Source organism: Rattus rattus, chromosome 4 (genome assembly GCF_011064425.1).
Source record: "Rattus rattus isolate New Zealand chromosome 4, Rrattus_CSIRO_v1, whole genome shotgun sequence".
Lineage (NCBI taxonomy): Eukaryota > Metazoa > Chordata > Mammalia > Rodentia > Muridae > Rattus > Rattus rattus.
Genome location: NC_046157.1, coordinates 94,284,572 through 94,300,577, shown reverse-complemented (window position 1 = coordinate 94,300,577; position 16,006 = coordinate 94,284,572).

Below are 16,006 nucleotides of genomic sequence, written 5' to 3'. Positions count from 1 at the left end.
AGAGTGAGGTCAAGCTATCAAAAAGTCCATTTCGTCCATGTCCTTTTATGTGTTTGCCACTGGGAAATGCGGCCTGGCCTTAACGTTCTAACCTCAAAGGATCTGGACTTCATGTGAGTCTTCCACCTTAAATAAAGAAATCACAAAACTTCATCACAAGTGTTCCCATCTGTTTGGGTTTTAATTAATAACAGAAGTAGTCAAGCTGACAACAAGAATTAGCCATCAAGACACCAGATGTAGTAGGGCTGACCTGAAAACGTCCTCCCTCAAGAGTGCCTTTCTTGGCAGCAGAAGGAGACATACAGCCTTGCAAAGGAGAGAAGCAGTTATGATGCCTATCAGTCAACCACAACAGTGACCGGCATGCATGATCATCCTCAGGGTACAAAAGTGGCACATGGACCTTGGTGGAATCCAGAGCCCATTCATTGGATTTAACACCCACTCAACAAGCAGGAAATAATTCCTAACACTGGAAACCTATCCAAATACCAAGGCTAAGTGAAATTGTGGATCTTGGAGGAGAACATTCAGCCACTAGTTTACTAAACCAGCACTGTTCCTACCTATATTCTCAATATGTATCCATATAACCATAGATAAGAATAGTCTTCACTCCTTATCAAATAAACTTCCTGTTTGTCTCAGATGGACAACACGATGGGAAAATACTACCAATCAAACAGAGTTGTGAAGCCCATGGTCAGCGAATATATCTACAAACCATTCCTGCTCCTACGGCTCAGAAAACATTGAGGAAATTGGCGTGGATGTATTGTAAGAGCCAGAGAATCAGGAAGCTCGCTGTGAGATTGTGCCTCTTAGGAATATGAGAAACTACGCTCATAAAGTCTCTCCAACATGACTGCCTGCTAATGCCTGCTAAACAAGAACAGCACCTCTCCAAGGGGAATAGGGAAAGGCCCATGAGATCCCAATCCTGCACAGAAAAATGTGTGGATAACTGAGGAATGCAGAGAGCAGAAGTGGTTCTCCCCAGGAAATAGCACATTAACTAGCTATTCAGCGCCAACTAGTCAGCCCTGAAAATAAACATGCAAGTAATATTTTATGATTTGGATGTAAAAAATGTAATTATAATATCTACATTCCATAACCTTGGAATGTTACACGCAACAAAATATTATGAAAGTATAGACTTTCCAAAGGTTCTTTAATGAGGTCAGGATAAGGCTCGGAATTTACAAATGGCTGAAGATATTTTTAAATTTTCAATGGCAACAAAAAATAGAAACAATAACTATTACTGTTTTGAAGGTGATTGCATCAAGAGAGCATATAAAAACTCTTAGCAATGTAGAAAGAATTAGAAGTAGAGATAATCTATACCTATAACCATATAGAGATGGCCATCTATTCCATAGGAAGGTTTTATTGTCATTCAGAAAAATAAGATGGATCTTTAAATAAACATTTCATGAATGATAGCCTTGCTAAAACAGTTTTAAAACCAATGCCAACAATAAATGTCAAATTAAGTTGTCAGGTGGTTATCAAGTAACTAATATTGGGGCTTGGGAGATGGCTCTCTGGAAAAACTGCTTGAGGCATAAACTTAAGGATCTAAGTTTGGATCTCCAGTTCCCCCTGTAAAAGCTGGATGATGTGCTTTGTGTCTGTAACTTCAACAGTATAATGTTGGAAGATAGAGACAGACAGATCTCTGGAGCTCAATTCACAGCCAGGCTATCCATTCAGTTATCTCCAGGTTAAGTTAAAGATCATGTGTTATAAAATAAAAAAAGCAGCAAAAGGCCTAATGTTAATCTCTGTCATTAATAAACATGCCCATGTGCACAAGCACACACACACACACACACACACACACACACACACACACTCACAATCATGTATATAGGGGCAAGTTATAACAAATAGTCTGTTACAGAGCCAGAGGTGATATTCTACTGTATCTAGAAGAGATGGAGAAAAGGCAGAAGTGAAGAACAGCATTTACCTTTCTTGCTTGCAAGGTCTGAGGCTTTGTAGGGTGGCCTGCTGGAGTTGGAGTCTGGATAAAGCAATGAATGGGTGAAAGTATGTTTGAAAGAGAGGGTTTACGTGGTCTGTTGGAGATGAGGATTTAGGTAACAGGAAGCTGTAGCAAGTGGTCTTTTACAAGGCTAGGGAAGAGACATAGGGATTGGTTCAAGCAGTCGAGGGAGAAGTGAAGGTTTGTGGTTGGCTATTGGTTTCCACAGCTGCAGTGGCTTATGGGTTCCCAGGTCCAAACTAATTTGTTTTAAAACCAAAGTATGAAAGACTGTGTCTTGTAGATCTACATCCAATTAACAATGCATTTATAAAATACGTCTATTTATGATTTATCAATAATGAAGAATACCAAATGTATTGAAGATGTCTCCTGAGAGACACAACCTGAGCATGTTAAATACAGAGGTGAATGCTAGCAGCAAACCACTGAACTGAGAATGGGACCCCCTTTGGGGGAATTAGAGGCAGGAATGAAAGAGTTGAAGGAGCTTGCAACCCCTTAAGAACAACAATGCCAACCAACCAGAGCTTTCAGGGACTAAGCCACTACCCAAAGACTATCCATGGACTGACCCTGGGCTCCAACCTCATAGGTAGCAATGAATATCCTAGTAAGAGCACCAGTGGAAGGGGAAGCCCTTGGTCCTGCCAAGGTTGGACCCCCAGTGCAGGGGAATGTCGGGGGGGAGGGGCTAAGGAGGTGGATGGGGCAGAACGCCCTTATGGGGGAAAGGGAGGGGATATGGGGCTTATGGACAGGAAACCCGGAAAGGGAATTAACATCTGAAATGTAAATAAAGAAATATATCCAAAAAAAAGAAGTAAAATAAATGACTTTATAATATCCTTCCGAACAAAATTTATATTATATCTTTAATTTACTTTCACAGGAAGTGACCATGAGCAGCACATTTGTAGAGGTCAAAGGACAACTTGCAGCACTTATTCCTTCCCATCCACCCTGTGAGTTCCAGGGATCAAGCTTAGGTTATTAGGGTAAGCGGTAAGTGTGTTTATAGGCTGAGGGATCTTACTGATCCAGGTATACATACATTGTTAAATGCTTTGGAAATGTCTAAACCACTATTCATGATTAAACATATGCAATGTAATTCCACTGCATCCTCTGGGCACCAATCAATAGATTGTAGACAGGACTCCAGGAAAATCATTGAAAATTTGAAAGCTAGGACTGTTGAGATGGCAGTGGTTAAAACCACTTATTGTCCTCCCAGAAGACCTGAGTTTTGTTTCTTGCATCCACACCACAACCTGTACCTCTACCTTCAGAGGATCGGACAACTTCTCCTGGCCTTTGTAGAAACCTGCACACATGCCCCACACACACACCGAGTGATTTGTGCACATTGATATAAATAAAAATAATACATAATTTAAAAACTAATATGTGAGATAAGAAGTTAAAGTCCTATAACATGTTAGGAAACAAAACAAGACAAACAAGTGAAACGTTTTTATATAATCAAACTTGACTTAATTATACAGAATACTAATAGTCATGATTGTTTCGAGAAAGAATCTGAGAGTGGTTTATTTAGAATATTTAGTTTTAAAAGCATGTTTTATGCATCAATTTTTATAATATTCAAGTTGATTGAGAATAATTTCCTTGCAGGCAATCATTGACAAGGATAATTTTAGGACCTCTTATGTATAATGTGATGATGCTCACTGTGTGAAAACTCATATCTCGAGAAGTAGAAAATATGTGTTTAACTACATATACACGCATTTTCTTCTGCGTTTGAGTTGGTCCAGCTTTACAGAAGTTGGGAAAATTCCAACTTACTTCACTCTATGGGAGTCATCCGTTTCCAGAGGGAAATCGTTTGCTGCCACAGAACATCTTATTTAGCATTCCTTTTGTCAAGCAGTGGCAGTCTGAGACAGGTCACTTCATGATCTTTAAAACAGTAGGTGCTTGTACTTTGTTTGCTTTAGAAAGGGTACATCAGAGCCAAGGCACAATTTTAGTAGCCTTTTTGTGTTTATATTTTATTTCTATATTTTAATAGAAATTACAAAAAGTCTACTGTTGCATAAATGTGTCCACATGACACACAGCAGCGGAAAGAGTAGATAATGAATATGCGTACAGACCATAATTGTTTTGTAAGACAGTGGTTGCCAGCAAATGTCTCTCTCCTCTCCACCACACTCTGTATAATTCTTCTTCAGAATGGGTGTGAATCCATAAAATGGTTTATCTGTGTAGTTCTAGATGTCCCTCCTTTTCTGTGTCACCTGACCACTTTCACTCACATATTCTACTCCTTCCTTCTCACATACTCTCGCTCAGACTCCTGTCTCGTCTGTTTTTCCTTATCTCCTTTATTTAAGTTACCAGCTTGTCTATGTGGTATTAACAAAAGAATAAAGGCTACAGTTTTGATAATATCTTAGTGTCACTAGAAAGGATAGATAAAGCACGATTCCTCAGAGCTGGTTGAGATATTTGCTTGAAACAGTAAGTAAAGTATCTTAGGTACCTTCAGTTCTAGCAAAGTGCAATTCCTGGAAGAGCTCTTCCTCCGAGTTTTAAGATGTGGTAGCTGTGTGATCCGTGAATAGTGCCCTGCTCTAAATTCTAAGCAACTGCTCTCTGTCTATTCACAAGGAAGCTGGCGCCTCCTCATACCCTCACTGCATCCTAATAGAAGATTCTGATGACATAATCCTCATTCATATTCCATACTCATAGCCAATTAATATAAAGTTCCTCCGATGAGCAATAAAATCTGATTATAATAACTAAATAGAAGAGATCCTGTTCTTTCCTCATAGGTCTTACTTTAAAGAAAAAAAGAGATATACAGATATTACAACATACTAAAGGAGCTACTTACAAAAAAATCTTTGTATTTTATGACATGCTGTAAATGCTATGAAAAGAAGAAAAAATAAAATATTTGGGAATCTTAATCTTTAGGCATAAGAAAAATTCTAACTTCAGACAAAGGTAAATATCATTGTAACAGTGACATTTGAGCAAAGGTTTGAATGAAGTAGGCATTTAGGTACAAAAAAAAAAAGGCAATGGACAGATTTGCATTTAGCTAAGAATGTGCTTATGCTCAATAGAAGAAGACGTGCCCAGTCTTAATGCAACTTGATATGTCAAGGCTGGTTAATAGCCATGGGAGGCCTCCCCTTTTCTGAGGAGAAGAGGAGAGAAAGATGCAGGGAAAGGAGGAAAGAGGAAGGGACTGGGAGGTAAGGAGGGAGGGGAAGCGGCAATCTGGAAATAACTTAATTCAAAAAAGAAAGAAATAAAAGCAATTAAGATATATAGATAAAATAAATAAAGATGATAGGTAGGTAGATCGATAGATAGATAGATAGATAGATAGATAGATAGATAGATAGATAGATAGATAGATAGATAGATGGGAGGGAGGAAGAAAGGAAGGAAGGAAGGAAGGAAGGAAGGAAGGAAGGAAAGAAAGAAAGAAAGAAAGAAAGAAAGAAAGAAAGAAAGAAAGAAAGAAAGAAAGGAAGGAAGGAGTACTTGTGGAGTTCCATGAATACCAAGATGTTTAGCTTATATGTGACTTGTGTATTCTTGTCAAAGTAAGGGGGGATACAGCCTGTGATGTATGATCAGTTTCAGAGAACAGGAAATGTAGTCAGTTTGGGGTGTCACATTCACTCTGAATGATGCCTGTACTGCTTAAATACGGAAAGAAGAGGTGTGACACACAGTGTCAGTTTCTAAAGGCCATAGATTGCAGGTCCAAGAGGAGACTTTAGAGAGACATCAAGGTAGCCAGGAAATTCTTTCTATGACCACTCAAGGCAGCATATGGCAATAGGCTATTGTGTGCATATATAAGGTCAAGTAAACATTTATCGATATATTATAATAATACATTTCAAAAATAATCCTTCAGTATACCTATAATCTTGTTATTTAATAAAGACTAAAGAAAATGTGCATATCGATGAAATGGGTGTACTTGTTTATATTTCTATGAAGAATTATTTATTGGCATGGGAGAGGTTGGAGCAAGGAAATGAAAAAGTAATTTAACTTAAAAATAAAATTAAAACTTAAATCTGGTTTGTATATTGTACACTGTAGGACACAAGCTGTTTCAGAGTTCATTCAAAATATATTTTAAAGTGTTAATTCTGAATATATCATTTTGCACAATAAACAACAAAAAATTGCAAACATATATTTAGAAGCATTTGAAAAATAGCTAGAAATTTTATCTAAATCCTAAGACAAATTGCTTTTAAGGATTTTTTTATGAAACTCAACTTAGCAACTCATACAGAAATTATTGTTATCACTCTACCATCTAGAAATATGTTTATTTGATATTTTCATTTTGGAAATAACAGTGATTTTTTTTTTAAAACTTCTGATTTGGCTATATGCCTTAATGTTTACAAGAAAGCCTGGGTTTATTCTGTAGTGTTCAGAGAAGCATTCTTTGTTTTCTTCAATTAAACCATTGAGTCACTATAAAAGCAAAAACCTTCACATACTTTGTAAAAACACTGGAATTCATACTGCACAATATTCTTGGATCTGAGCCAATAGGCTTTGTTTTATTGTTTGTTTGTTTGTTGCTTGTGTTTTTGCTTTTGTTTTATGCTGCCTGGTGTTATGTCACACCCAGTACAAAGTGCATATGTTTTGTGTTGAGAAACAGGGTCCCAGTGATGTACAGTACAGAACAAGAGAGGCCTGGCCAAAACACCTCGAATTCAAGCTTAAAACTCATGTTAAAATAGTTACATTACTTAAAATTGTTCTTGAGGTTTTCACTAAGCATTCATAATCACATCTGAGATCCAATTGTGAGTTTATGCATTATTAGGCTGGTAAGATGGCCAGGTGAATAAAGGCATCTGCTAATAAGCTTGAAGATCTGATTTAATACCTGAACCCAGCACTGTAAAAGGAAAGGACAAATGCCAAAGGCCGTGCTCTGACTTACACACAAGTGCCATGGTCACCCATGCTTATAAAATCATAAACTGGTCATTCATTGAAAACTTTCTAGGTATTTAGATATAATATCTCTAAGGGAATGGAAATTGTGTACTCTTGCATAACACTGCATTTATTATGTCAGACCTGACTTTCGTTAATTACAATAACTAAGCTTTGAAAGAGGAGGTAAGTCTGAATGATTGTATAGTCTCCTGAATCTCTACAGTTGTTCTCAGGCACACACTTGCTGTGCTCTGATTTGGAAAATAAGTTGCATCCTGGTATTGGAAAGCATTTCTAATTATGTAGTTTTTAAGGATCTCTAGAAAACTGCCATGAATTGATACAACTGAGTTGAAGCTATTTCTTTTTTCTTTTATTTTTATTAACTTGAGTATTTCTTATTTACATTTCGAGTGTTATTCCTTTCCCGGTTTGGGCCAACATCCCCTAACCCCCCCCTCCCCTTCTTTATGGCTGTTCCCTCCCCATCCTCCCCCATTGCCGCCCTCCCCCAACAATCACGTTCACTGGGGTTCAGTCTTACAGGACCCAGGGCTTCCCCTTCCACTGGTGCTCTTACTAGGATATTCATTGCTACCTATGAGGTCAGAGTCCAGGGTCAGTCCATATATAGTCTTTAGGTAGTGGCTTACTCCCTGGAAGCTCTGGTTGCTTGGCATTGTTGTTCATATGGGGTCTCGAGCCCCTTCAAGCTTTCCAGTTCTTTCTCTGATTCCTTCAACGGGGGTCCTGTTCTCAGTTCAGTGGTTTGCTGCTGGCATTCGCCTCTGTATTTGCTGTATTCTGGCTGTGTCTCTCAGTAGAGATCTACATCTGGCTCCTGTCGGCCTGCACTTCTTTGCTTCATCCATCTTGTCTAATTGGATGGCTGTATATGTATGGGTCACATGTGGGGCAGGCTCTGAATGGGTGTTCCTTCTGTCTCTGTTTTAATCTTTGCCTCTCTCTTCTCTGCCAAGGGTATTCTTGTTCCCCTTTTAAAGAAGGAGTGAAGCATTCACATTTTGATCATCCATCTTGAGTTTCATGTGTTCTATGCATCTAGGGTAATTCAAGCATTTGGGCTAATAGCCACTTATTAATGAGTGCATACCATGTGTGTTTTTCTTCAATTGGGTTACCTCACTCAGGATGATATTTTCCAGTTCCAACCATTTGCCTACGAATTTCATAAAGTCATTGTTTTTGATAGCTGAGTGATATTCCATTGTGTAGATGTACCACATTTTCTGTATCCATTCCTCTGTTGAAGGGCATCTGGGTTCTTTCCAGCTTCTGGCTATTATCAATAAGGCTGCGATGAACATAGTGGAGCACGTGTCTTTTTTATATGTTGGGGCATCTTTTGGGTATATGCCCAAGAGAGGTATAGCTGGATCCTCAGGCAGTTCAATGTCCAATTTTCTGAGGAAACTCCAGACTGATATCCAGAGTGGTTGTAGCAGTCTGCAATCCCACCAACAATGGAGGAGTATTCCTCTTTCTCCACATCCTCGCCAGCATCTGCTGTCACCTGAGTTTTTGATCTTAGCCATTCTCACTGGTGTTAGGTGAAATCTCAGGGTTGTTTTGATTTTGCATTTCCCTTATGACTAAAGATGTTGAACATTTCTTTAGGTGTTTTCTCGGCCATTCGGTATTCCTCAGCTGTGAATTCTTTATTAAGCTCTGAACCCCATTTTTTTTTTTAATAGAGTTATTTGTCTCCTGTGGTCTAGTTGAAGCTATTTCTTGGTTCTCTTCGCAATACTCTTACTGCCTCATGCTTGTGTGAATGATACTTTGATTTCAATATAGTTGCCTGTTTTGCAGAATTTTTTATTTTACCAAGTACTTAATTTCTCAGAGTTTTAAATATCTTATGTTAAATTAGTTACTTTAGGTGTGTTAAAATGATTATTGTTCTTCTCTGCTACTAAAGGTATTTTTCTTTGAATAATTATTGCACTATACTAGGTAAAGGTCAGGGTGATTGTGCTAAAAAGTGATGATCATGGTAGACAGAGAGATAAATGAATGCAACATCATACTTATAAATATATATATCAAATATTAATAATACAATTACAAAATATTCATTAAGAAATTATAAAGCAAAATTATAGAAAAGTGTGAACAATATCCAGTGTCTTTAATTTTAACTTATGTTCATTATGGAGAATTAGCTTTATGAACTCTCTACAGTTGGCAAACTTTTATGAGCAAATTAGGCAGAGAAGGATTTTTTTTATCAATAAAATGAAGGCTACATTTGGTAAGCATGCAGCTGAACCTAGGCAGGTTGAGAGGAATCTGAAAGCAGTTGTAAGATCAACAGAACAAATATTCACCTCCAGTACTCTTCATTAATATAGTATTACGAAAAAAGAAAATAACAGAAAACCAACCATTACAAGTTTCTCTCACAGGGGAAACAAGGTTGATGTGAAATGACCTGAGGAGCATGAATTGATGCTATTGTGTCCAGTGAAATAATGTGGAACTAGCACTGTCTCATTTCCTAGTATTCATTGTTTCTCCCAGTCACCATAGCTACTAATGCCCATAAGGATAGTATGATTCCTGTTCTTCAAACATGGCTCCAGTCAGCACTTAAGGAACAGCTCTGACTAGAGAATGCCATTCACTAGAGAGGTGTAGACATGGACATTCAACATTAGCTCGTTGTAATGCTAGCTGGACTCATGGTTTTAGTGTATAAGATTAGAAATCTCTCTCTCTTCTCTCTCTCTCTCTCTCTCTCTCTCTCTCTCTCTCTCCATTTCTTGCAAAATACAACAAGTACAAACACAAAGATAGAATCCCATATTTGAATATCATTTTGAAGATATTTTAGCAAACAGTAATGATAGACACAATGATTCTCTTGCAAATGAAGAAAACATTTACTTAATATGTCTCAAGACTTTGAGAAATCAATAACTTGAGGTTTTGAGGGCCATGACATTGCAGGGGTTTCTAACAATCATCAAAAGAAATAATATTAGCATGGAGCAAGTTTCACCCTCATGCTGATATTCACATGTGCTTGTGATTTCACCTTCATATCATGTTTTACAATTGTTGGTTGATGAGATTCACGAGAAGCATCTAAAGACAATTGATCAGTGTCAGACAAAACAGAACACAGGAAGGCCCAGGATAGATTACCAAAATGGGTCATATGCAGTGTGCCTTGCCAGTTGACTAGTTTGATTTCTTGGTAACAACATTTGGGTATTCTCCTAAACACAAATTGATGGAGAGCAATGAGATAAAATCATATCACTTTTAAAAAGAATAAAAAGTTATTTGGAGGCAAACAAAACTGTATTAATATAAACATTATTAATTTCAAAGGGAATAATATTATAAACCCAAATTCTAGAATCTTAAGTAAAAGTAGAATAAGATTTTAATAAATAGAGTATTGTACGTCTGGTTGAAATATATAAATCTAAATGGATGAAAAATAATACGTTAAGCTGGGAAATGTCCAGATAACCAATTCTTAACAGTAAGCATTTTAAGTAATCAAACTATGTATTTTAACAAAGGAAGTGTGTATAATGAACAAGAAAACTGATGTGTGAAATAAATTATGAAGTCAAACATTAAAAATAAAGACCACTATTCTCAGCAAGATTCAAGAAAAATATCAAAGACAGCATAATTAGAAGACCAATAATATCTATATTTGAACTTTCCTTAGAAGGAAAACTGCAAAAATACCTCCGTGAAAATGAATAGATGTTGATTTAAATGAAAGAAAATGATAATAATAGAGTGATATGCAGAGAATCACAAAATTGAGGCTCCCTGAATAATTTAAAAGATTATGGTTATGTAAAATTACACACACACACACACACACACACACACACACACATATATTCTGTAAGAATATATTTAACTTTAGGAAGTTTTCCAGTGGGTAATAGTAAACTTTTTTAAATTTTTAATAGACTTATTTCTTTACTTACATTTCAAACATTATTCCCCTTCCCAGTTTCCTGTCCACAAGCCCCCATTGCCTCCTCCCCCTCCCCCATATGGGTATTTCTCCTATACATCCCCCTTATTGCCCCACCCATATTCCCCTGCACTGGGGATCCAACCTTGGCAGGACCAAGGGCTTCCCTTTCCACTGGTGCCTTAATAAGGTTATTCTCTGCTACCTATTTAGTTGGAGCCCTGGGTCAGTCTATGTATAGTCTTTCAGTAGTGGTTTAGTCCCTGGAAGCTCTGGTTGGTTGGCATTGTTGTTCTTATGGGGTTGCATGCTCCTTCACCTCTTTTAACACTTCCTCTAATTCCCCCTAAGGGGTTCCTATTCTCAGTTCGGTGGTTTGCTGCAGCATTGACATCTGTATGGGACATGTTTTGGATGTGTCTCTCAGGAGAGATCCATATCTGGTCCCTTTCAGCATGTATTTTTTAGCTTCATCAAACTTACCTAGTTTCGGTGGCTGTATATATATGGGCCACATGTGGGTCAGGCTCTGAATAGTCATTCCTTGAGTCGCTGCTCTGAACTTTGCTTCCATATCCCCTCCTATGGATATGTTTCCCCCTTTTAAGAAGGAGTAGGAGCATATGCATTTTGGTCATCCTTCTTCTTGAGCTTCCTGTGGTCTGTGGCTTGCATCTTTGGTAATTAGAGTTTTTTGGCTAATATCCACTTATCAATGAGTGTATACCAAGTGTGTTTTTCTATGATTGTGTAACCTCACTCAGGATGATGTTTTCTAGGTGATTCCATTTGCCTATGAATTTCATGAAGTCATTGTTTTTGATAACTGAATAGTACTCCATTGTGTAGATGTACCACATATTTTGAATCCATTCTTCCGTTGAAGGGCATCTGGGTTCTTTCCAGCTTTGGGCTATTATCAATAAGGCTGCTATGAACATAGTGGAGCATGTGTCTTTGTTGTATGTTGGCGCATCCTTTGGGTATATGCCCAAGAGAGGTATAGCTGGGTCCTCATGTAGTGAAATGTCCAATTTTCTGAGGAACCTCCAGACTGATTTCCAGAGTGGTTGTACCAGTTTGCAATCCCAGGAACAATGGAGGAGTGTTCCTCTTTCTCCACATTCTCGTCAGCATCTGCTGTCACATGCGTTTTTTTGTTTTTTGTTTTTTTTTTTTATCTCAGCCATTCTGCCTGGTGTGAGGTGGGATCTCAGGGATGTTTTGATTTATATTTCCATGATGACTAAGGATGTTGAACATTTCTTTACATGCTTTTTGGGCATTCGATAATCCTCTGTTGAGAATATTTTGTTTAGCCCTGTACCCCATTTCTTAATAGGCTTATTTGGCTCTCTGGAGTCTAAATTCTTGAGTTCTTTGTAGATGTTGGATATTAGCCCTCTGTCAGATGTAAGATTGGTAAAGATCTTTTTCCAATCTGTTGGTTGCCGTTTTGTTCTAATGACAGTGTCTTTTGCTTTTCAACAACTTTGTAGTTTTATGAGTTTCCATTTGTCAATTCTTGATCTTAGAGCATAATCCATTGGTGTTTTCTTCAGGAAATTTACCCCAGTGCCCATGTGTTTGAGACTCTTCCCCGCTTTTTTTTCTATTAGTTTGAGTGTATCTGGTTTGATGAAGAGGTCCTTGATCCACTTGGACTTAAGCTTTGTACAGGGTGATAGGAATGGATTGATTTGCATTCTTCTACATGCTGACCTCCAGTTGAACCAGCACCATTTGTTGAAAATGCTATCTTTCTTCCATTGGATGGTTTTAGCTCCTTTGTCAAAGATCAAATGACTATAGGTGTGTGGGTCCATTTCTGTATCTTCAATTATGTTCCACTGATCTATCCACCTGTTTCTGTGCCAATGCCATACAGTTTTTATGACTATTGCTCTGTAATACTGTTTGAAGTCAGGGATGGTGATTCCCCCAGAAGTTCTTTTATTGTTGAGTATAGTTTTCGCTACCCTGGGTTTTTCGTTATTCCAAATGAATTGGCAAATTGCTTTTTCAATATCTATAAAGAATTGAGTAGGAATTTTGATGGGGATTGCATTGAATCTGTAGATTGCTTTTGGCAAAATGGCCATCTTTACTATATTAATCCTGCCATTCCATGATCATGGAAGATCTTTCCATCTTCTGAGATCTTCCTCAATTTCTTTCTTCAGAGACTTGAAGTTCTTGTCATACAGATCTTTCACATGCTTGTTTTGAATCACACCGAGGTATTTTTATATTATTTTTGACTATTGTGAAGAGTGTCATTTCCCTAATTTCTTTCTCAGCCTGTTTATCCTTTGAGTAGAGGAAGGCTACTCACTTGTTTGAGTTAATTTTATACCCTGACACTTTGCTGAAGTTGTTTATCAGGTTAAGTAGTTCTCTGGTGAAACTTTTGGGGTCACTTAAGTATACTATCATATCCTCTGCAAGTAGTGATATTTTGATTTCGTCCCTTCCAATTTGTATCTCTTTGACCTCCTTTCACCATCTGATTGCTCTGGCTAGGACTTCGAGTACTATATTGAATAAGTAGGGAGAGAATGGGCAGCCTTGTCTAGTCTCTGACTTTAGTGAGAATGCTTCAAGTTTCTCTCCATTTAGTTTGATGCTAGTTACTGGTTTGCTGTATATTGCTTTTACTCTATTTAGATATGGGTCTTGTATTCCTGATCTTTCCAGGACTTTTATCATGAAGGGGTATTGAAGTAAACTTATTATCTCTCACTTCTGTGGAGAAGTTTCCTATCTTTAAAAGATATTATAAAGATATTGAGACTCTCTTGGTTTATTAGCACTGTACTTGATACTGATAGACTGAACAACATCAGGAAAATGAATGAACAGTGATGTGCGTGGTAACAGACAGGGTCATCTGGGAATAGGAGTTTCACTTGAGAAAATTCTTCCTCCATATTGCAAGTAAGCAACTCTGTGGGGGCATAATCATAATCAGTGACTGATGTAGAAGAGTTCAGCCAATTGTGGATGCTGTTATTCCAGCGAGGGAGTCCTCTGATGTACCAAAAAGAAACGTGAGCAAGCCATGTGAGAATGTCAGGAAGAGATGCTCCTCCATGGCTTCTGCTTCTAGTCCTGTCTCTAGGTTCTTGCGTTTAGTTTCTGCCCTCACTTTCTTTAATGATGGCAGTACCTAATCCAAATAAACATTTTGCCTTCGATTGCTTTTAGTTGTGACATTTACCACAGCAATATAAAGCAAACTAGAACAACAAATGAGAAATACATTATTAGTTTTGATCATAAAAAGCACTATTCCTAATTATTTGAAGTGGTCATGGTGATTAATTGTTTGGACTTTGTTTGTTGGTTTTGTTTTGGTTCTTGTTTTTTTTTAATTCAATATACAACATAAAATACAGTATACAATAAGGTTCAATTGCCTTATCATTTCAATTGCTTTATTGTTTCAATTGCATTCGTTTGCCCCAAGATTTCAACTTTTTTGCTTTGTCCTCACAAATCCTAGACCCAAGTAAAATGACTTACCCTGCCCTAACCACTCCTGTTCCTTGCAAACATGTTCTTTTCTGCTTTTCTCTCTGAAAACTTTTTTGACAATCATTTTAGTGTTGTCTTCCCTGTGAGACAATTGGATGACTTAGCAATCTATTTCGAATTTTTGGCTTTCCATTTCTAAGAGAAATTGAATATTACTGAAACCCTTACCACACAAACAATTGACTGTAATGTTAAGTCCTCACCACCTACCTCATGGGAGTATTCTATCGTGCATGATTTCACATCATGCTTCCAGCATGTTCACGTCTTACATTCCTGCATTTCTCCATACACTTACTTATTCTTTCTTATTTCTTCCTTCAGAGTTCATGGCATTAATTCATATTTTACTTAAAACATTGATGTTGTTCGGCAAGAAATTGTCATCTTTTTTATTTAATCATGATGTCTTCTGAATCTGAAACTATCTCCCTGCCCTCTTCGTTACTATAAAGAACACAGTTGCAGGAAACTTCACAATTTAGACCCTATTTCTTCTTCATTTTTCAAATCTTTTTATACTAAGAACCATGTATCTTAAACCTCAAAATTAGCAGAGGGTAGATCAGTGGTAGATACTTATCTAACACATGCCAAACTCTGGATTTGATCATCAGCAATGCTCCCCAAGAAACAATAATAATAATTTCATGCTGTATTACAACCCACACAATATTGTATTTTTATGCACACACATAGATCTCCATCTCTACTTCTCAGTCCAGCTAGGCTTCTAATATTGCATGAAACATTTTTTTTCTGAAAAAAAAATCCCTGATGTAAATTCATTCTAGTTTATCAGAGAATTCAGTTTGACAAATACAAATGCTCTGTCTCTGTTGAACTATTATGCATCCAGCACCTTTAATATAATGACAAACTTGATAATAATCAGCTATGCTTCTTTTTCATCCTCTGGTGCTCACATTCCTTGTTTGTACCTCTCTATCATGACACTTTCAGATTTCTCTACCAAATATCTTAAACTAAGAATAATAAAAACAAAAGGAGTTTATGGGACTGGGAATCCAACATCAGGACACTGGCACGTTTGGTGTTTGCTAATTACCATTTTCTTTAAAGATGAATTATCTCCTCTCTGTAACATAGCAACCTAATAAAGACATGCTCGCTCCCTGAGGACTTTGGATAGAGCCTGCATAAGCTAAATATCTTACAAAGTACACCCTTTGCTAATGCAAAAGCTTTCCGGCCATAGTTTTGCTGTCCAGAGATGATTCTTAATCTTTGTTTTGACTCTTTTTTTTCCTTTGCAGACCTGTAATTATCATCAAATTTGAACTGGACATTACTTTTCAAATTTGTATGCTATTGTCCTTTCTAATCTGGTTTCATTTGTTCTATAATTTTGCTGTATGGATACAATTTGTAACCCTATATTTTCTGTCTTGAACTTTGTAGGCTTAAATACTTGGTTGCTAATGTTCATTTGTCAACCTTCACAAGTACACAGAAGACTTCCACCTTATTACTAGACCTTACAGATA